We start from the raw sequence: 22,803 nt of genomic DNA on the forward strand, positions 1-22,803 counted from the left end.
TTTAGTGTACTATTAAAAAGAATGGTGACTTCGATTAACATGACTTCGTGTACTAGTAATAATTTCTCAATATTAAACTGATGTATCATATCTAACATCAAATCTAACGTTGCGAAACCAAAATTGATGAGAGTGAGCTTGAGATAATAATTCATGCAAGTTGAAATAGTGAAAAAAAGTTTTTCCTGTCTTGTGTACGATAACATGCACATTATATATATATATATATATATATATATATATATATATATGTATATATAATGTGTATGAGAATGATATGGATTATGGGACCGTGCATCACAAAACGAACAAAAGGTCGCATGCTCTGATTTTGTGTTAGGACTGAAAATAGGTGAAAAGGGTCAATTCGGTCAATGTTGACTTCTTTATATATTCTGAAAGACCAAGTCTTCTTCTACGTCCATCGTGCTAAAATTTGGTATCATAAAATAAACAGAAAAGTGTGTTTTTAGCAGATTATCTCGAACACTTTTTTATAAATTATGTGATTAGGTGTGTCTTAGTTTAGAGTCCCCATTTCATTTCATAAAAACCTCTGTACACACTCTTCACTTTCAACTCTAAAAACTTTAGAAAGGATGATGTTACTGCTCTAAAAGTTTGCATCTATCATGGACAGAATGTGTTAATAGAACATCTTCAATTTCATCTGAATCTGATAATCCCCTCACTGTGGTTAAACCGATGGTTTTCATCCTGATTTTGTCCCATTCATTACACAGTTAGCACGGATTGGTGAAGATTATACGCTTGAATAGACCCTGTCCTTCAAAGCCTCTTTTCTCAGTTCAAACTGTTCTGGAGTGTGTGTCCTCCGGTAACACTTCGTGGGGGAAGCATAAGAAAAGGTTTTAGTAAAACTTTCCCATTTATTTTATGATCCCAAACTTGAAAATAGTTTAGAAGAAGGACAGCTCTTTCAGAAAATAACATAAAAATCTCCAGATTGACTTGGTCGACCCCTTTCACCTTTTTTTTTGTCCTCTCATAAAATCATTGGATGCGACTTTTTGTTGGTTCTGTGATGCACGATCACATGATATTACTATACCTACATGTTTATACGTACCTGATGCCTAAAATGAGTGTAACATATATACGACACCTCGGAAATACAAGCACCCATTAGCTACTGTGTTATAATCCAAATCACACTGAGAATGATAGCACAAGAACCAATAAACTACTAAATTTACAGGTGGTTTATTATCAATGATATTAAATGTACAGACCTGTCAATCACTATACTTAAAACACAATTACTTCAGTACAATGATAATCACTTACATATGTTACCGTCGAATAGAATAATCACATGTTCCATGTCATTCCCTAGATAATGTCCAAAGATGATATTCGATGCACAGATGAATAAATGACTGCAATGGACACAACTTACTGTAATCCAAAGTATAAATCCACAGCGATACATGTAGACTCCATCAAACGTTAAAGTGCCCCTGAAACCCAAATGCATGTTGATTTCTGTTAATTTATGATACCCCCAACGTCACAAATTTGCGGTGAAACGAATATCTAGAAACATTCCCTTTTTTTTTTCTAAAAATCGTTAAAATACATGGAATGTTTCTAGATATTCGTTTCATCGCAAAAGTGATGTTGAGAGTATCATAAATCAACACAAATCAACATGCATTTGTATTTCAGGGGCCCTTTACGATGACTGCATCCGGTCGATGCGTTAATGACAATCCAGCAAATAATGTACAGCTAGAAATCCAGCCCTTCATCGCTTCGATACAGCAATGTCCATAGACATGAAAATGGAGTCGGTCACCAATGTAAGTGATTCAGTTCTTCACAAGCAATAAGTCTTCCTGGTCTTACCTCCACAAATGTAGAAGGTCAGTAGGTAACACAGGACTGGCTACAACAAGTCTTTTCTGACCCAGAAGTGAAGTAGGTACTCTGCCTACTTCAGTTCATTGTGACTTACAGTGTATATAGGTCCCTTACCCTTTCTTGAAGGTTTGGTAATTCTCTCCAACCTGGGGCTGCATACTTGTGACATCAAGAGCCTTCCAGTTCCCCTAACTGCCTGTTTAACTTTGCATAACATGATACCTAAATAACTACCAATCACACTGCGCTACAAGTAGAGGGTATGTATTGCATCACTTAGCCAAATATGTACAGTAAAGGCACTTTCTACAACATTCTAGATTGGGAACGCTATTTTCTTTAACGTGCATGCACTGTACCTATACCAAATAGAAACTTTTTTTTTTGTACTATAAGCCTGTATACATGCACGCATTAAGCAACCATACAATACATCTGATATCTACCAGTATGCACATTCACAACAAAAGCTACTGTTACAATCGTTGCATCACACAGGCACACGCAGCACACACCTTAAGGCCGTGTCACACCTTTCCAGTCAAGCCTTGCGTGAGACTTGGGAAGAACAATTTTTACTATTCGGAGGTCCCCGCAAATGACCCGCACATGACAGTAGTTAGCACGTATCGCACCCGTAGTCGCCCATTAATGCGCATGCAAATCATTTTACCCACAACCATGTTTAAGGCCTTGTCAAACTTTTCCGGACAAGCCTGACGTGCGACTTGCAAAGAGCAATTTTTACTAACCGGAGGTCCCCGCGGATAACAATCACATGACAGTACCTAGTACGTATCTTACCCGTAGTCACCCGGAGGAGCGCACGCAAATCTTTTCACCCGCAACCATGTTTAAGGCGGTGTCACACCTGTCCGGGCAAGCTACGCGGGCTTGTGGCGAGGAGGTATAAAAGCACGTAGAAGATTTTTCCGCGGGCGGACAAGAATGTTTGCAATTTTCGCACTTGTTTCTTACTAGACGCGTGCTACTTAGCTTCTACTTGCGTGCGTTCCGTGTGACTCGCATGAGAGCTTTGAAACCGATCCATTTTCTGTTACGAGCGACTTACGGGGATTGCGAAGTACCTGCTTTGGAGTTGCCTGTGAGGTGCTACCGGTAAGGGTTTCCTACTTGTATTCTGCGCGTACCTCTACGGGCAACTCCCGTGACTCTTCCGGAACAAGTTTTGAGCATGCTCAAGGCCTTGTCATACCGTATATGGGGAAGTTTTGCGGCTTGACTTGCGGGAAAACAAATTTGCTACCCAGAGCTCTCCGCAGTTGGCCCGAACTTGACAGTACCTAGCACTTATCTCGTCCTTAGTTGCCCGAAGGTGCGCACGCTAGTCCAATTTTCCCGCAGCAAAGTTTTGAGCATGACCAAAACTATTTCCGGATGAGTAGCGAGGATTGCCCGAAGAGTTCCACGCAGAACACCCTTAGGAGGGCCGTAGCCGCCGCAATTCACAGGCATTTGACCCACTTGAAGTAGGTAAGTTTCCTGCTGATCTATGCCTATGTGAAGGGAGTGCGTGCCATTTGTGGGCTCATTCTCTTCTTTGTCCTCTGTCCTCTGTGTCGTCGAGGACTACCTGATCCCTTTCGGACAGGACTTCATCCGCCGAATGGACTTCAGCAGCAATTTGATGCATTTGCTGTGAATCTTCCGGGCTTTGTGGCTGTCCATCCACTGGACGTTCTCTGCCCTTGTGCACTTTCCGTCTACGGGGCATCTTCACTTCTTGAAAGCTAGTTGACAAATGATTGTTTGCCCATCCACTCGAACCAGCCTATTGTTCAGGCTAGCACTCACCTCGCAGGCGACTAGTACGCAGATAACACGCAGTTGTGGCTCAGGTACTTCGCGGAGCCCGTATGTCGCCCGTAACTGATATAAAAGAAGCTATCACGAAGCTATCACGTGACACCCACGCGCCTAACATGCAGTTCAACGGAATACACGCAAGAAGGACTTAGGTATCACGAGTTTATCATGTAATACCCACGCCAAACTCGCCCTAAACCTTGTCCGGCCGCAGAAATTATTCTGCGTGCTGAAAAATCCCCATACGCAACAAGCCCGCTTAGCTGGTGTGACAGGGCCTTTTTTGGCAGCGGGTAAATAGAGCCAGCGTGCGCACCTCCGGGTAACTACTTTTGAGATACATGCTAGGTACTGTCATGTGCGGGTCATCTGCGGGGACCTCCGGATAGCAAAAATGTTCTTCGGAAGTCGCACGCAAGGCTGGTGTGACACGGCCTTTAGGCACTGTCACACCTTTCCGGGCAAGCTACACGGGTTTGTTGCGTGTAGGGATTTTTCAACATACCGGACAGTTTCTTAGGGCAGACAAGGATTCGGGTGAGTCAGTGCAAGTGTCTTACCTGCTGGACGCGTTCTACTTAAATTCTACTTGCGGGTATACTGTGTGACTTTTGTGCAAGGCGCGTGGGGGCTGACAACTCAGTGAAAGAATTCCTCTGTAGGAATGGCAGAAGTCATACAGATTGTCATTATTTTGGCCGCATACATTGACTGTAAAGTACCTGCGTGGGAGTTGTTTGCGAGGAGCTGCCGCTGTTAGGCCCCCATCTGACTAGGAAGGCGACCATGGCGACCGTGGCGATCTGTGACGATTTATCATATCGTGGCACGATCGCCGTCCGTCTCCATTTTCTCTACGCTAAACCTTCGCTGTAGGCGATAGCGCCGTGATAATAATACGACTCTTCCACGTTGTTGCCGCATTTCCATGCCGACAAGATGCGCTGCTTCTACGATCGAACCGACTGTTTTGCGACATTCGCACGCTTAACAAGACCTCGCTACAACAGTGATACGATCGGAGCGACAGAGATAAGTTTACGCCGGACACATGCTACGATCTCAAGCGACCGGGGTATAAAGTAGGTTTCGTAATTGAATTTCTTCAGTCAGTTGTCAATGTCAAACCAACATGGATATGCAGAATATTATGGTTTCACCCTTGCATCTTAGCATTCTTGAACGCACCAGTTAGAACCTGATGTGAATTGCACTATCAGTTAATCATCCATTCAATTAAATGGGTAAAATGTGAACATTAAAGAAGTACGAACAAACTACAAATCGTATCCTACAATGATACAATTTAATGAAGATATATTTCAAAAGATTACAACTTAATTTTCTTTCATTGACTTGCAATGGCATATGTGACCCTGCACCTCAAAACAAACAAAAAGTCGCCAGACATGAATTTTTAGTTAAGACCATTATTCTGAAAGTAGAGCAGACATTAAGCTTTAAAATGATGTATAACTCAAATCAAATGGACTCTCCTAACCTATCTAAATATTGGAAAGAAAGCACAAACTCAGGAAAAGTGTGAACTGAGAAAAGAGGCTCTGAAGTACAGTGTCTATTCAAGGGCTTAATCTTTACCAAACCGTGCTGGCTGTGCAATGAATGGGACAAAAAAAACCCACAAAAAAACAGGAAGTAAACCACCAGAGTAACAACAATGGAGGGATTATTAGTTTAAACTGAAATTAAACGTGCCTCATTAACACATTCTGTCCATAATTAATACCAACTTTCAAAGCAGTAGCACTATCCTTTCAAAAGTTATTAGAGTTGAAAGTAGAGAGCGTGGACAAGGTTTTTCAGAAATGAAAAAGGGATTCTAAAGACACACCTAATCACACTATTCTACCAAAAATGTTCGAGATAAACTGCTAAAAAAACACTTTCCTGCCCGTTTTATGATACCAAATTTTAGCATAATGTAAAAGAAGACCCGCTCTTTCAGAAGGTCTGAAAAAAGTCAAGTTTGGCTGGGTTGACCCATTTCATTTATTTTCAGTCCTCACGCAAAATCAGTGTGTGCGACTTTATGTTCGTTTTGAGGTGCACGGTCGTACACATGTGACAAACAAACAATTGATGAACAGAATAGATTCGTACTGAGTGTACGTGGAAAAATGAAATTTATACGCTTTTCTCCATGTCAGCCTTCCTGGTCTGGTGCATCACTTTCTTTCAAGGTTGGTTCCTGTTACGTAATACTGTAAAAGTGGTAATATTCATGGCGATGGTGGGAGGTCTTCATACTTCCATCACTAGACGGCGATTCCACTATACGATCATCAGAAATCAACAAAGAGCAAGTCCGATTTAACCGCAGCCACGATCTACCGGGCAAATACGAGTTAGGTACTGCCAAGTGCGGACCAAATGCGGGTACCAAATTTGTTTCCCCACAAGTCAAGCTACAAAACTTCCCCAGATCCGGTATGACAAGGCCTTGAGCATGCTCAAAGCATGTTCTGAGTGAGTCGTGGGGGTTCGCTTGCAAAGGTACACGCAGAACACCAGTGAGAGACCCTTACCGGCAGCACCTTGCAGGCAATTCAAATGCAGGTACTTCTCAGTACACGTAAGTAGCTCGTAACAGAAAACGGTTCGGTTTCAAGCTCTCACGCAGGTCACATGGAATACACGCAAGTAGACGGTTAGTATAATATGCGTCTAGCAGATAAGAAACAAATGCGAAACTCGCAAAAATCCTTGTTCGCCCATGGAAAATTCTTCTGCGTGCTGGAAAAATTCCTCCTCGCATGAGCCAGCATAGTTGCCGAGAAAGGTGTGACACGGCCTTTACACATACATGCGAGTGCACATCACAGTAATCTTGCTTTTAATACATTGTAGTAAGCTTGCTGAGGGGGGGTTAAACGCTGCATTTTTTTTTTTGAAGAGCATATGTCCCACTTTGAACATGGGATCGTTGGAGCAATTCAACTATTTTTTTTAAATTCATTGAAAGAGATACTCCGTATATACGCAAGTAAGCAGCCCTAGTTTGCGCAATTTCCCTGCTGGAAAGAACGTAAAACAAAATGTGAAACGCAGTGTGAACACATTGTAAACACAGTGTGAAATCTTTCACACTGTTAAATTCAAGCGTTTTAACAGTGTGAACACATTGTTAATCACCTATTCACAGTGTTAAACAGACATTACTATATGAATACCCTGTGAAAAACCACACCAGAGTGTGAAATAATCTTCACACAGTTAAATTCAAGTGTTTTCACATAGTCGACTACGTGATCACAGTGTGAGTACATTGTGGGACACTGTGTTCTTTCCAGCAAGGTCATGCGAATTGTACATGCCTTCAATAGAATTGTCGAATTTGGTTGAAATATTTTATGGAACACGAGGAAAAAACAATCAACATCTAAACTGTTTCATCAAATGTGACAGTGCACCTCAAAACAAACAAAAAGTCGCCAGACATGAATTTTTAGTTAAGTCCATATTCTGAAAGAGCAGACTTTAAGCTTTAAAATGATGTATAACGCAAATCAAATGGACTCTCCTAACCTATTCAAATATTGGAAAGAAAGCACAAACTCAGGAAAAGTGTGAACTGAGAAAAGAGGCTCTGAAGTACAGTGTCTATTCAAGCGTTTAATCTTTACTAAACCGTGCTGGCTGTGAGATAAATGGGACAAAAAATAGGAAGTAAACCACCAGAGTAACAACAATGAAGGGATTATCAGATTGAATTGAAATTAAACATGCCTCATTAACACATTCTGTCCATAATCAATGCCAACTTTCAAAGCAGTAGCACTATCCTTTCAAAAGTTACTAGAGTTGAAAGTGAAGAGTGTGGACAAGGTTTTTCAGAAATGAAAAAAGGATTCTAAAGACACACATAATTACACTATTCTACCAAAAATGTTCGAGATAAACTGCTAAAAAACACACTTTCCTGCCCGTTTTATGATACCAAATTTCAGCATAATGTAAAAGAAGACCCGCTCTTTCAGAAAATATAAAAAAGTCAAGTTTGGCTAGGTTGACCCATTTCACTTATTTTCAGTCCTCACGCAAAATCAGTGTGTGCGACTTTATGTTCGTTTTGAGGTGCACGGTCACAAATGTGCTAATAAACATGGCATTTTCATAATTATGGAAGTTATTATGTAACAGCCTAATTTTTAAAAGAATTTTATAATTCCTCTCGCACCTTTTTTTTTTTTTGTGCTACAAAAAAAAATACCTGGGATGTATGTTTCTTCGGTGAAAAGAAAATGATTCACCTAAAGAGACAAACTGTCTCTCTGGAAGTAACCTATATTTTGCATAATTATAGGTTTTCCCGGCCAATTTCGCACTTTTGTCAGTCCATTTGATAAAAGGTTCATTGAATTTAGCGAAAATCCTCGTCACTGCACATTCTGTCATTCAAAATTGCAAGTTGGTCGTTCAATTTAGCATTTCGATCAATGAAATTTGCACATGTGCCATTCGAATTCGTAAAACGAGCATTCAAATTGGCACGTGCTCTTCAGTCATTCAAATTCGCCAACACTGGCCGAAAGGGGTAGTTCAGTCATTCAATTTCGCGTATGGGCAGTCAAATTCCTAACATGTTCATTCAAATTAACGTCATGTTAATTCTCTTTTGAAAAGGTGATAACATTTAAACGCGTATTTATATGTGACTTTTTGTTTCATCCACGCACTGTTAAGCAGTAAAAGTATCATATTTTTACCATACATAACTCGGGTTTGTTGTTCTGTAACGCCCCTTTTCTTTCATACATGTTATTTTAGGCCTACATGTACCAATACTACAGATTAACTTCATCTTCTTACAGTCATGACAGCACAAATTAGATACTGGGTCATGTGCAGACGTATTTCTCAAGAAGACAGAAAAAGAATTATAGAAACATTTGATGATCATAACCTCGACTTCCTAGAACTGGCCGACACACTCGGAATAAAGCACTCAACGGCCAGATAAGTTGTGGCCACAACAAGGTCATGATGCACTAAATCTTGGGACTGGAAGAATCACTAAGCACATTGAAGAAAAAAAAAACTGTTGCCAAAATCTTTCAAATAAGTACGAAAATATGAAATGTAATGACGCTTGCAAAACAGTAACTGTGTTGACAAAAAAAATAAAGAAAGAAAGAACCAAAGCATAAACATGCGTGCTAAATTGACTGCAAAAGATGTTAAATTGGATGCCCAAAAATGAATTTGAATGAACGAGTGCGGCATGTCCGTGATCACGTGACTATATCATTCTAAATTGAATGAACGAATAACGAAATGGTGCTAGTTTTACGAATTTCAATTGAAAAAGTGTTAATTAGAATGACGCTAAAGGTAATTTGAATGCTCCAAAATGAATTTGAATGAAGAGATCATAAAATTGAACTACCGAACATGTCATCTACGCTAAATTTTGCTAAATTGAATGCAGCAATTAGGAATTGGACTGACACAAGTGCGAAATTGGCCGGGAAAACCTATATTATAGGAGGCTCGAATATCTTTGAAAACTGAAATTTCCCGACAGTCCTTTCCCTTATTGCACACTACTTTTACAGGTTTTTGGTATTATTTATTGAATAATTGTGAAAGCAAATTCCACGCCGTTTTTTTGGATAACTTGTTTACTTCATGATTTCAGGAAACGAGTTAAGAACATGTAACTCAATTGCACCTGCCAGAAAATGTCTATCATGGAAGTCTGAGAACATTTGCGCCACCTACGTTACAAACATCATATTGATAGCTGCAAACACGGCAAAACTGGCTCATGTAATTTACAGACAGTCCACTATGTCTTTTTTTTAACGATCAAACCTTTCCTCACTGAATAGACCTACGTTTAAGAGTAGTTTATATCACAAGCTGGACGAAATATTTTCTGTTGTCGGAAAGAAGAGTAACACCACTGCAAACATATAATCATTGATTTATACATAGGCCTAAATTATACCACACACAAAAACACGCAAAACAAAGGAGCTATAAAACCAAAGATACGGGAGGTATGTGTGGTTGCGTCCTACTAATGCGCTTTATCACGTTGAATGAAGATACGAGGAATAGACTACGTCATTAATCCTTCACCCTCCTATTTTCAAACATGCGACACAAAAAGTATGGCTAATTCACACAAAACATTACAAAACAGAATAGTAGTTACCGTTCATCTTTTAAAATAAGTTGTACCTACATTTGGAAGGCAAGTTTAGTGATCGCCACAACATTCCTTCGAAGTGGTGACTGTGACATCATTTGATAACGATAATGACTGGTTTTTTTTTTTAGACAGGAATAAAAGTGCAAATATGGAACGCAGCAGTATAACGTTGAACATTTCTTATGTAAGTAGGAATTGTGATTGAGAGAAATGGCCAGCCCCTGTTTTTAATGACTATTTAGACTGTCCTTCTCATGAAAATCAAGTAGGAATCCCTAAAAATGTACAATAAGTTTCTGTCACCACAGATATCAAGATAAACAATGCAGACTTTTACACATACTTCTAAGTAGCACTTGCTTTAACCCTTTTTGTTCCAACGAGTCAAATGTGAACAAATTTCTCACACAAATCTGTATGGACAACAATTTTAATGTGGCATTGAGAGGGTTAAAGATAACGAAGACTACTTATACTCTGCAGACGTAAAGAGACATAACATGAAGTCGAAAGAATGATCTTTCTTCAATATTTTCCCACTTCCCAAGTCATATAACCAAAGGGACACGTTGTCTCATAACTTTTTTTTTAAGTTTACCCCACGACGTCGATCTAAAGCTGGTCTGGTTCTGCTAGACTATTCTGATTGTTTTTGTTTTTGTTTTTGTTTTTGTTTTTTTTTTTTGGGGGGGGGGTGTTTGGTATTTGAAGCCAGATTTCTACAAGGTGGTAATGGAGTTGAATAGGACAATCTGATACGGACATAACTCATACTAAGAATCTTAGGAGCCAAACATGTATCATAATTCCACACTTTCTTTGGCCTTTTATCACTCAGATTTTCCCAGTTCACCTCATTTTCCTGTTTATATTAGCTGGAACGAGGAAAGGAATCGACATCCTTCTGCCCTTTAAAATCGATTGAATGTCTACTTCAACACGACACGATCGTGGAAATGTTATTCTTTGCATGAAACTGACTGTGTGTGTGAATTCCCCTACAGACGGTAAACAATTGTGCCACTATATCTAAATTTTGCCACATTTTTTTTCTCTCTCTCTTTTATCCGACGAAGTATGTTTTTCATGATAAAATCGACAAAAGGCTTGATATGTACATTTGCAATTGCCTGTTTGTTGAGTCTTTTACACGGTTCTCTTCAACTGTTTTTATTCTTACTGGTTTGAGGTTTAAATTAGAGCAGACAAGTTGATGATTTGTGTTTTTAATAGCCTAATCTTTTTCTTGACTCCATTTTGATTTCCTTGTCTTTCTATTCTATTTCATCGTTTTCTTGTTTCTTTCTACTAAACTTCGCGCATCTCAAATAAACATTTAACAATATTCATATCGCAAGCAACCGGATAGGCATGGAGTTGGCCAATAAAAAAATCATATCGGAAGGACCCAGACAGGCGACTGACCAATCATTTTTCTCATCGGGAGCAACCTGAAAGGCAATTGATGGCCAATCATGTGCTTGAGGATATACAGATCAGAAGTCAGTTGCACCAATAATATAAGGCGATGAGAGCTGCTCAGTCATCAGTCGGGAGCGCGTGTTCCGCCCCACATGTATGATCCTTTTCGTAAACCGACACCAACAAACGCGGCTCATTGTGACGCACGAGGGGAAGAAGAAGAAGAAGAGGAAGCATAACAATTGTTGATGAAGAGGCAAATGTTTGAGGGACTCACCGTTTTCTGAGTTCATATACCTCCATCCATGTCTCGACAAGGGTTTCTGTTTTGCTTCGTCGTCGCTGTGGGTTTGATTTTGCCGAATCTCCCAGGATCCAGTGCAGGGTCGTGCGGCTGCCCTCCGCTGTGGACTAGTTTCCAGGGCATGTGCTACAGGTAGGTCTAACAGCAAAATAGTCAAAACAGTAGAACAGTCAAATAGTTAAAATACGCATTCTTAAATGGTTATATTCAGTATTATTGTTTTGGTCCATCATTAGATTAAAAAAAGAGAAATGACTCAATCGTAAATTTAATGATGGAGCAAAACACCATCCTTTAACAGGTTCAACAATCCTATGTTAAAGTGATTATTTTGCTTTAGCCGTAATTAATTAACTAATTAATTAATTAATTAGGTCCGCTACACAGCAATACCATTGTAAATTTAACATTTCAGTGTCTTTGTTGTCCCCCTCTCCAATCCTCTCTTAATATGGCGACCAAAGAATTGAAGAAAGAATCTTAAAGGTCATGTTTACCTTTGGGAGCTGCAGTGATTTAATAAATGTTCAAGATATCGCTTTTGATGCATATGTGGAAGTCAGTTGGGTCACAAAACATTCTATACCATATATATGAGATTTCTACAATAAAGCTGAAGATGTAAGAAGATATCACTGTTTTTCTCATTTAACTATACTTGCAGACAGTTTAGTGAACTACTGTTCACATTTTGTATATTTAACAAAGGTAGAAGTTTTAACACTGCTTTTTTTTATCCTTAACTCACATTTTAGAACTATTTTGAAGCACTAGTGCTGAGATTTTTGTGTCATTTGCAAAAGCTATATTAATTCCATCAATTTCATGTCGTATTTCAGAGGAAATTTTGACTTTTGGTGATCATCATTGTCCCTAGCAAGTGTTGTCTTTTAGTTGTGTGTTTTTTTTCTTTCAAATCTCTCCTTTTCCCTTCCAAGCCAAACCAACTCACCCCATCCCCACTGACTACTTACTGAATCAAATTAATGAATTTCACAACCCAATCCTCAGATTGCCAGATTCAACGAAAATTAAATACTTTTACTTTTCTCTCATTTTCATTACTACAAAAATGATGGAATGACTGCAACATTGTGAAAAAATTGTTTCAAATTTTATTGTTTTATTCATCAGAACCTATTTCCAGAAAAGTAAAGAAACAAACAAAACTGAGTTACAATGCTTATTACTATATACAATAACATTTTGCCTTTTATGACTTAAAAACAGTAATGGAAATGAATACACTAACCACGTATTGTTAGGTAATACAAAAATATTCAGAATTACAAAAAAAATCTCGATACAGAACGAATGTACTTCTCAACATGTTCATGATATTCGTAGTAAAAAGATGGAATTTTGCTTAGCTTCCGCACGAAGACTATTGCTTAATCATCGTTAATCATAATCACTCTACAATTTCTCTTGTCGTTGATACAAAAAATGAAAATAAAGCCGAAGCAAACTTAACCTGTACACTATAGAGCATTCATTCATTATTTTTTTCTCTTTTATTGCAGATTGAATTTTACATCACACATTTAGAACAAAAAATAGTCCTATCTTTTCAGCCCTCGATCTACTACCTATAGGGTGTACAAGACATGCATCTGCTACAAATCGGCCAGATGCCACCCTGAGTTGTGGCCGCGTAACCATAGCGTTAATGGAGACTGTAGTACAGTATCCGACGATCGACGTAAATTGTATACACAACTCTTGCGATGACAACTATCAATAACACTGGTAGTCGCATGAAGCGAAGACCTTTTCAGTTCCAGCATCTATAGGATCAGGCGATCTGTTACATCAATAATAAAGATAATTTCATACTATAATTTCTATAATACAATTCCGGCAGTTTTACCGGCTGTAAACTTTATAAAAAGGATGGTGAAGGGTTAAAGATGTGTTGTATCTTACTGTACGTCCTCAGAGGAAGGAACACGTATGCATTTAAGTACACTGTAGGCAACAGTCCTACATATAAGGCGGTCTACTATCAATAAATCGAAAACGTTCGAGTTTCGCGGTTGATGTACAATCATCAAAACAGTGTATTACCGCTTTATATAAACTGTTATTTCAATCGGAAATAAGTATGATACTTTCTATATCTCCTCTGTATACCTGATTATAATGACGAGGTGCTTTGATTGTGTTGAAGGTACTTTACAACAGCAAATGTGACGTGGGAGGAGGCCGAAAGACAATGCCAGTCATTTACAAAGCCATACTGGAATGAGGGCGCCACCACCGGTCAGCTAGGTCACCTTGTGTCCATTCACTCCCAGGAGGAGATGGATTTCCTCATCACTCTCTTTGAATCCGTACGAAATAAACGGGTAAGTAAAACTGCAGAGATAAGCTACATATCTCCCTTTATTTCTTTTCATGTCTTAAAGTTGGTGACATTTGGATAAAGAGGTAAATGCGAACTATTAACAAGAAAGGGAGTTTCAACTTAAAAAAAAGAAAGAATTGATATCCGACAACAGTCGGCATGGACTCTGTGGTAAGTTGTGTATGGTGCGTCATGAATTCTTCTCAAAAAATTGATACATTAGCTTGTTCTGGACATTCTAATAATAGTAATATTTAAAAAAAAAAATGGAGAGGCCAAGCTACAGACTATACTTTCATTAAGTGGGTCCCTCGGAGAGGTAAGATAACCACCAACAACAACAACAACAACAACAACAACAGTTGGGGGAAAGCTTTTGACTACAAAATTTGTATTTGCATTATTTGATATTGCAGGTAAAAAAAAAGTGAAAAGGCAATGCAATGTTGATGATTAATGATTAGAAGGAGCATGAAAAAGGAAAATTCATAATTATGGTAATCTAGAAATTTATATTCATGGAGATTTTTTTTCTTTTGTGATTGACTTCATCAATATCATGTTTTTCATACTCCTCTGTTATCACTTTTAGGTATCATTTTTACACATGAGGCGTTTTCACATCAGCCCGATGTTTCGAAATAGCGCGCTATTTTCTGCCTTCAGAAATTAACCCGAAAAAGCGCGCTATTTGATAATGTGGATACAAATTAGCGCTCTGATCGAGAAAATCTATCGAGTCCAACTCGGGAAAATATCCGAAATAGCGGGATTATTTGCGAACTAGCGCGCTATTTGATAATGTGAAATCGCCTCAAGAAATTAGCGCGATGCATCCCATCATGCCTAGCATGTGTGAGCCGAAAGCGCGCGCTCTACTGGTATACCCGACACAGTTTGCGCATGTTCAGCTGTCGAATTAGGTCGAAAAAAAAAATTCGGGCTAGTTCTCCTCGGGCTGATGTGAATAGGAAATGAAATAACGCGCTAATTTGCGATCGCGAAAAATATCTCGAGCTTGGATTTTATCGGGCTGATGTGAAAACGCCTACTGATCCACAAACAGAACAAGCTTGAAACTAATGTAATCCTAATCATTTTTTCCGAACATGTTTTGCTTGCATTTTCTGAACATGGAATGAAGTCTATTTGCAACAATTCTCGTTGTTTAAGTCTTAAACTGAATATTCGAATGCGTTGTGCTTTTTAAGGTGCATGTGAATGTTTTGCCCCCTTCCATCTTCGGGGACAAAGAAAGGCTATTTAAATAGAAAACAATAACAAAATATGAGCGTATGTTTAAGTTTTCAACTAAAATTGTGTTCCTCAAGTATGAAGAATCAGTATGGCAACATAAAAACACAATTCATGCCATGCACAAAGAGACCAACTGTTCAAATGCCATATGAACAAATAATGCAATAATTACGTGAGATTTTTTTTTCTTTTGAAGGATACTTGTTTTCATTTCTGTGTGTTATTTTTTTTCCCTTTCTTGTGATTTTTTTTGTTCTTTTAACTCTAAATGAATAGTCCTCCAGCAAACACTTGGTCTGGATCGGATTGAATGATAGGGCGACGGAGGGGTCCTTTGTATGGAGTGACGGTTCGGAAGTCAATTTTACCTTCTGGCGCCCAAACGAACCAAACAACGGCTCTCTTCAGCAGCACTGTGGGCATTTTCGTGTGGCACATGACTACAAGTGGGACGATTTGCAATGTGTGCCTAATGCTGATTTTATCGTTGAAAGTTATGTCTGCAAGATAGGACAATGGCTTTAAATTTTGTTCTGTAAACCATGGAGGTGTTCTAGAAGAAAATGAAATCATCAGTCTGTCATTTGTATACATGCTGTGTGCTGTGAAAAGTTATGAGTTTTTCTACAGCCATGATTGATTAGAGAAAAAAAAAGGTGATAACTCTGACCTCAACAGAGGAAAGTAAATAAATCGTATGCCAAATGTAATGTAGATGGAGTGAAAGATTCGAAGCAGTCTTAGAAGAACACGTCATTGACATCTTGAGGACATTCGAAAAATTAATAAAAAAATGTTTTAGATTTCTACTGTTTCCTAGGTCATAATTCTAGAGAATGTAGAAAAAAAAAATTCTCATAATTTCATTTTTCATGAGAGGTATCTCATGAAATTGTCACTTACATATGCTAGGGATGAAATAATTCCTCCTGCATTCTGAAAGAACTATATGTTTCAAATGAAAATACATTGGATTCTTTTTATCCTTTGATTTCATAGTCTTTCCCATAATGAAGTTTAATAGTAACCTCGTCCTGCGATGATGGCACGGAAAGTTTGAAAATTATTTTTTTTTTGATCGATTGTCCTATTTCCTAGTGATATTGCTGACGTCACTCGATTCTCATTTATGTCTAGGCTTTGGTTTCCTTTTTCAGTCATTTTTCAATCACAAGTAATCTACCTAACAGCACCTTAGCGTCCCTTCAATTATCTTCGGCAGTTCCGCTCTTCAGCAATATTCAAAGAAAAGTGAAAGAGAAGTGAAGCGAAGAAAGATTACAAAAAAAAAAATTAATGTACTTTTAGACGTTCAATGTTATTCATAATTGGGCATATCAATGAGCTTAAAAGATATATATATTATATTCTTTTCTTCTTTTTGAATGTTTTCAGTTCTTTGGAATTGATATCAGGTAGATTTGAACAACTTGAAGGATTGTTCCATGCACCGATTGTCATAACCAAGTAAGACTCTGGAAAGCGATCTTGGAGCAAGGAACATCAAAGCAAGTGAAATGTGAAACATTTCTAACTTTCAGGCTATCGAACCAGCGCCTAAATGTTCACAAATTGTGAGGAAATTCGATTCTTTCTAGAACACATCACTTATATGATAAAATGTTTCAATCCAAAAGAGTAGTTTGTTCTTCTCATCTTTTCCGCTTGTAAAGTCAAGGGTCATAATAATCATCAGGCTTGTGGCGTTTAAATAGTGAAGACCACTGACATGGGCGTACTATTAAAATGCTTAAAATTCCTAAAAACAAATTCGTAAGGGATTTTCCTAGTTCATGACTGATATCAGATATATCCTGAAACATGTGATTTCAACGTTGCGAGACCAAACTTTATGTGAACCAAGTTGAAATATAGTGAGAGAGTGTTTTTCTTTTTTGTACGTTTATTGTAACGTACTCACATATATACGCACATGACCCTAATGTTGTATATATATATATATATATATATATATATATATATATTGTAACGAAATTCGGTGGAACCGATTCGATTTAACCGTTTCGATTATAATGCGTTATGATCGATTGTGCCTATAGCATAGAAAGGGGGCACTATTGGAACGTTTGGCAAATGCTGTAATGTGGTAGTGCATTATTATGAGTTTTAACATTTATTATTAAATATGTGGTTACTTGTTTGTCATGGGCAAGTTTGGATTATTTTAATACCAACTCCCTCCGGTTTAGACCGATGATATATGCTGAATTATAGTAACCATGTACAAGAGATACTGCTAAAATGTATAATCGATTGTACAAATTTGATAACCGCGCTAACATTGTAAATAAATTTGAAAGACTATTGCGGATATTCTTCGCAGCATTTACGGTCATGCAGGATTGCCACCTCATTCCGCTATAGGAGGAGAGGCATATAAAATGGCCGTTGTGTGACATAGTCCGCAGCAAGTAGTCCGTGTATGATACGTTTCCAATGTGTTGTTGATGTCCACTTCTATATGTAATAAACTGTACATGTGTTCCTGGATTACTGTCTGCACTGTGTCTTCTTGAGGGTTCTACCACAATACAACAAGCTTGCAGAGTGGTGGTACATGTTCCTGAGTTGGAGCACCGTTCCTGAGAAGACCAACTAGCAAGTCATTGGATTTCGGATATAGTGGTACATGTAATGTGACTCGTCGCATAGTCCGTGCCCAATCCAAGTTCCAGTCGTCGCCGTTGGATTTCGGGTATATTGGTAATGTGACTTGACGCATAGTCCGTACCCAATCCAAGTTCCAGCCGTCGCCGTTGGATTTCGGGAATAGTGGTAATGTGACTTGTCGCATATGCCCTGTGCCCAATCCAAGTTCCAGTCGTCGCCTGAGGAAGTTGGTAACGGTGCGATACAGCACTTTACCCCGTGCCATCGACGATACCTGTGCCACCATATGGTTGTGAAAGGTGTTCCACGTTAGCGTGACTGAGTTGGTAACAAAATAAGTGTTACCAATTTAACATCCTCTACAAGTGACGCTTGGGAGTGACATACTTTAAGTGATGCTGAACTTGATGTGTGCCGCTTGTGTTGGTGAGCTGCTTCTGACACAACATAATACATGGTAGCATACAGACTAGTAGTTTTAATAATTTAAAGGGAATGTTGTAAACTGCAACAAAACGAACCCCGCCTACTCGGCCATCCTGACACGACTCGCGGAGGCATTTGTACAGACAGTCAAATACACTCTCTTAATTCACGACGAGAAGGCGAGTTCGTCACAATATATATATATATATATATATATATATGACCGTGCACCTCAAAACGAACACAAAGTCGCACACACTGATTTTGCGTGAGGACTGAAAATAAGTGAAATGGGTCAACCTAGCCGAACTTGACTTTTTCATATTTTCTGAAAGAGCGGGTCTTCTTTTACATTATGCTAAAATTTGGTGTCATAAAACGGGCAGGAAAGTGTGTTTTTTTAGAACATTTTTGGTAGAATAGTGTGACCTCATGTTTGTTTTGAGGTGCAGGGTCACATATATATAAATGAGTTTCTGAAAATAACAACGACCCAAGTCCATGGAAGGTCATTTCGAGTAAAATTAAAAAAAAACCCAAAAACGTCATAACAATTATCTTTATTTGTCCAGTAATATTCTATTTGAATATGATGGGAAGGCAACATTGTAAATACAATGAGTGAATGATGAGAGAGGGTGTTATAGTATGAATGTAAAAATGACCCATTTCCTGGATTTGGGTTATTCTTACATTCATACAACATTTCACTTTCTTCACAAGATGAGTCCTTGCATAAGCTACAATTTCCCATATCAAACTGAATTTGGCCAAAAGTTGGACTTGGGTTGTTTTTATATTCAGGTCTTCATATATATATATATATATATATATATATATATATATATATTGTGACGAACTCGCCTTCTCGTCGTGAGTTAAGAGAGTGTATTTGACTGTCTGTACAAATGTCTCCGCGAGCCGTGTCAGGATGGCCGAGTAGGCGGGGTTCGTTTTGTTGCAGTTTACAACGATCCCTTTAAATTATTAAAACTACTAGTCTTTATGCTACCATGTATTATGTTGTGTCAGAAGCAGCTCACCAACACAAGCGGCACACATACCAAGTTCAGCATCACTTAAAGTATGTCACTCCCAAGCGTCACTTGTAGAGGATGTTAAATTGGTAACACTTATTTTGTTACCAACTTTTGCTACCAACTCTTGCTACCAAGTTCTACTACCAAGTTCTGTTACCAACTCTGCTACCAACTTTTGCTACCAACTCAGTCACGCTAACGTGGAACACCTTTCACAACCATATGGTGGCACAGGTATCGTTGATGGCACGGGGTAAAGTGCTATATCGCACCGTTACCAACTTCTTCAGGCGGCGACTGGAACTTGGATTGGGCACGGACTATGCGACAAGTCACAGTACCACTTTGCCCGACATCCAACGGCGTCGGCTGGAATTTGGATTGGGTACGGACTATGCGACAAGTCACATTACCCGATATCCAACGGCCTGCTTAGTTGGTCTTCTCAGGAAGGGCGCTTCCAAATCTGGAAACAGGTACCACCACTCTCCAAGCTGTTGTATCGTGATAGAACCTTCAAGAAGACACAGTGAAGGCAGCAATTCAGGAACATGTGTACAGTTTATTACACATAGAAGTGAACATTAACAACACATTGAAAATGTATCATACACGGGCTGCTTGTTGCGGACTATGTCACACAACGGCCACTTTACATGCCTCTCTTCCTATCGCGGAATGAGGAGGCAATCCCGCACGGCCGTAAGCGAAGCGAGGAATACCCCCAGTTGTCATTTAAATTATTTACAATGTTGGCGTGGTTACAAAATTCGTACAGTGATTATACGTTTTAACAGTATCTCTTGTACATGGTTACTATAATTCGGCATGTATCATCGGTCTAAATCGGAGTTGGTATTAAATAACCCAAACTTGCCCATGACAAACAAGTAACCATATATCTAATACTAAATGTTTAAACTCATAATGAGGCACTACCACCTTGAAACGTTTGTCCAACGTTTCCATAAATTTGTGCCCCTTACTATGTTATCGACACTATCGATCATAACAAATACTAATCGAACAGTTAAATCGAATCGGTTCCACCGAATTTCGTTACAATATATATATATATATATATATATATATATATATACATATATATATACATATATATATATATATATATATATATATGTGTGTGTGTGTGTGTGTGTGTGTGTGTGTGTGTGTGTGACCGCGCACCACAAAACCAACAGAAAATCGCACCCTTGATTTTACATGAGGACTCAATAAAGGTGAAACGGGTGAACGCGGTCAATCTTAAGTTTGATGTTAAGTATAGCGATTAAAGACCACCATCGGTCAAAACTGGTGACGAGGCGTAAGACAAGTGAAACACGCCAAACATACCGCATAACAAATATACAGGAGCGCAATAGCTATTCACGCGTCACTTATTAAAATAACCTCCTCCCTTGGCGGAGGTAATAAAACGCGATACTTCGGGAGGCTTGTCAGGTCGGTGGTGGCCCTGACATGCTTGTTTCGTTTTCTCGCCAGCTTTCATGGGTTGGACTTTATACCGGATGCTCTCTCTATGCCACTCTGACTAATTGCAAACAATGTATATGCAACTTCCCAATTCCTGTAGGCGAATGTGCTTCCATGTCATCTGAGGAATGTCAGGGGTTTATTACTACGAGGTTTGGACAAATTCGCTCTCATGATCACACTTTTCATTTTTGTATGTAAATATATTTATATTTATATATATCTATATCTATATAAATATATGTATATATATATATATATATATATATATATAAACATATATATTCATATTTATATATATGTATATATCTATATTCATATATATATATATATATATATATATATATATATATATATTACTAATGGATGTTCAATTTCCTTAGGCTGAAAAATTCATTCAAAAGAATTGGCACCAGGTATTGTTATACCAAGATGTATCAGCAGATGTCGTGAACATAACTGGTAGTCTTTGTGTTGAACAAGACACTTCAAAGGCAAAACCTAGTTCTCTTACGCCTTCACAACTTTCAAGTTTTCCTCCAAAATGTACACGTATGCCTAAGGAATGTGTAGAATAACGCTGTAATAACGAGATATTCGACTGGTAACGACGAAAATGCGAAATATCAATCAAAAAGGTTCGCCGGGAACGCAATCTTAAATCTTACCCCATTTTTGCCAGTCTAAATCTGACTAGGTAGGAGGTATAGCGATTTTTATCATTCTATACTTTTAATTTAAAAAATACTCCAAAAATACTCATCATCCTGGCAAGTCTCGTCAGCCAGGTAAATTTCTTTGAAGATCCTCAATATATTATTGCGAGCAAATATGAAATGGTGCAAGGCGGGTTCTCAGACCCTTACCAGAACTATGTTTTACCCTTAAATCTTGAGCAAGAAATGCTTAAAAGACACTGGGGATATGAAGTAAGGGGGTCAAATGATGGACGATAAAACAACAGCAGCACTTAAACAGAAACATATAATTCGTTCATATTTCGTTCCACAGACGCTGCAAAATGACTTTTGCGCCTTTGAAAAGTGATTCCATTGTGCCTTTAATGTGAACTCAGTGATGCATAGTTCAACAGCACATTTTTTTCACAGGCAGAAGTACCAAATGACATTACTCAAAACCTTGTCTATGAAAAGTTACATCATTTTGAGTGAGACTTTGGCTGCTTTTGCGTTACGCATAGGACCTACTACACATTATCTACTCCTATGCTAATGTGTCAACGACTTAAAGGCTTGCATCATCTGCAGTATGTGAGCGTGTTTATCATCGAGGTTTCTCTGAAATTCAAATCTTCATAAAGTAAAATCATATCCATTCAGGGAAATCTTTACATTTCTAAACTTTTCAGTTTTATTTTCTGAAATCCTGATATCAGGAATGGATTACCTCACCGTTGTTTCAGAGCCCCTGTCCTCAAGACTAATGCTCATGTCGAATTGGGTTTTCATACCGGTCCTGCGGTTACTTGCTACACTGTTTCTTGTACAAGCGGTGATTTTACAATGTTGCGTCAGTAACGTCAGTGACAGCATATGTGTTGCGCACGCATGCGTCTCCAAAAATGAATTGACACTCTATTCAGTAGGCTTCATTGTGATTGGATTCTAGATGACATGATGAACACGCCCACTTCTGGTTTGAGAGCAAACCAAGCCCACTCGTTCCCCCGCTGGACATGGAATGTCACACCAATAGTTCAATACACCCTACGGAGATGTAAAGGAGTTGACGATGTTGAATTATGTAATCATGATAGGGGATACAACTCATACTAAAAATCTTAAGAACCACGCATGTTTTTCGATGTCTGGTTGTAGTATTTTTCATGTGCACCGAGGTAGGAAAATTGTTGTGTAATGCATGGATAAGACTCTTGACTCTAAATTGCAGGACCCGAGTTCGAATCCTACTTAGGATGTATTTACCAACTATGCCCCTCTCGAAACAGTGAAGGTTTTGGGATTATAAC

This window comes from Diadema antillarum, unplaced genomic scaffold (assembly GCF_040938485.1).
Source record: "Diadema antillarum isolate AM-2024a unplaced genomic scaffold, OU_Dant_1.0 seq00000112_RagTag, whole genome shotgun sequence".
NCBI lineage: Eukaryota > Metazoa > Echinodermata > Echinoidea > Diadematoida > Diadematidae > Diadema > Diadema antillarum.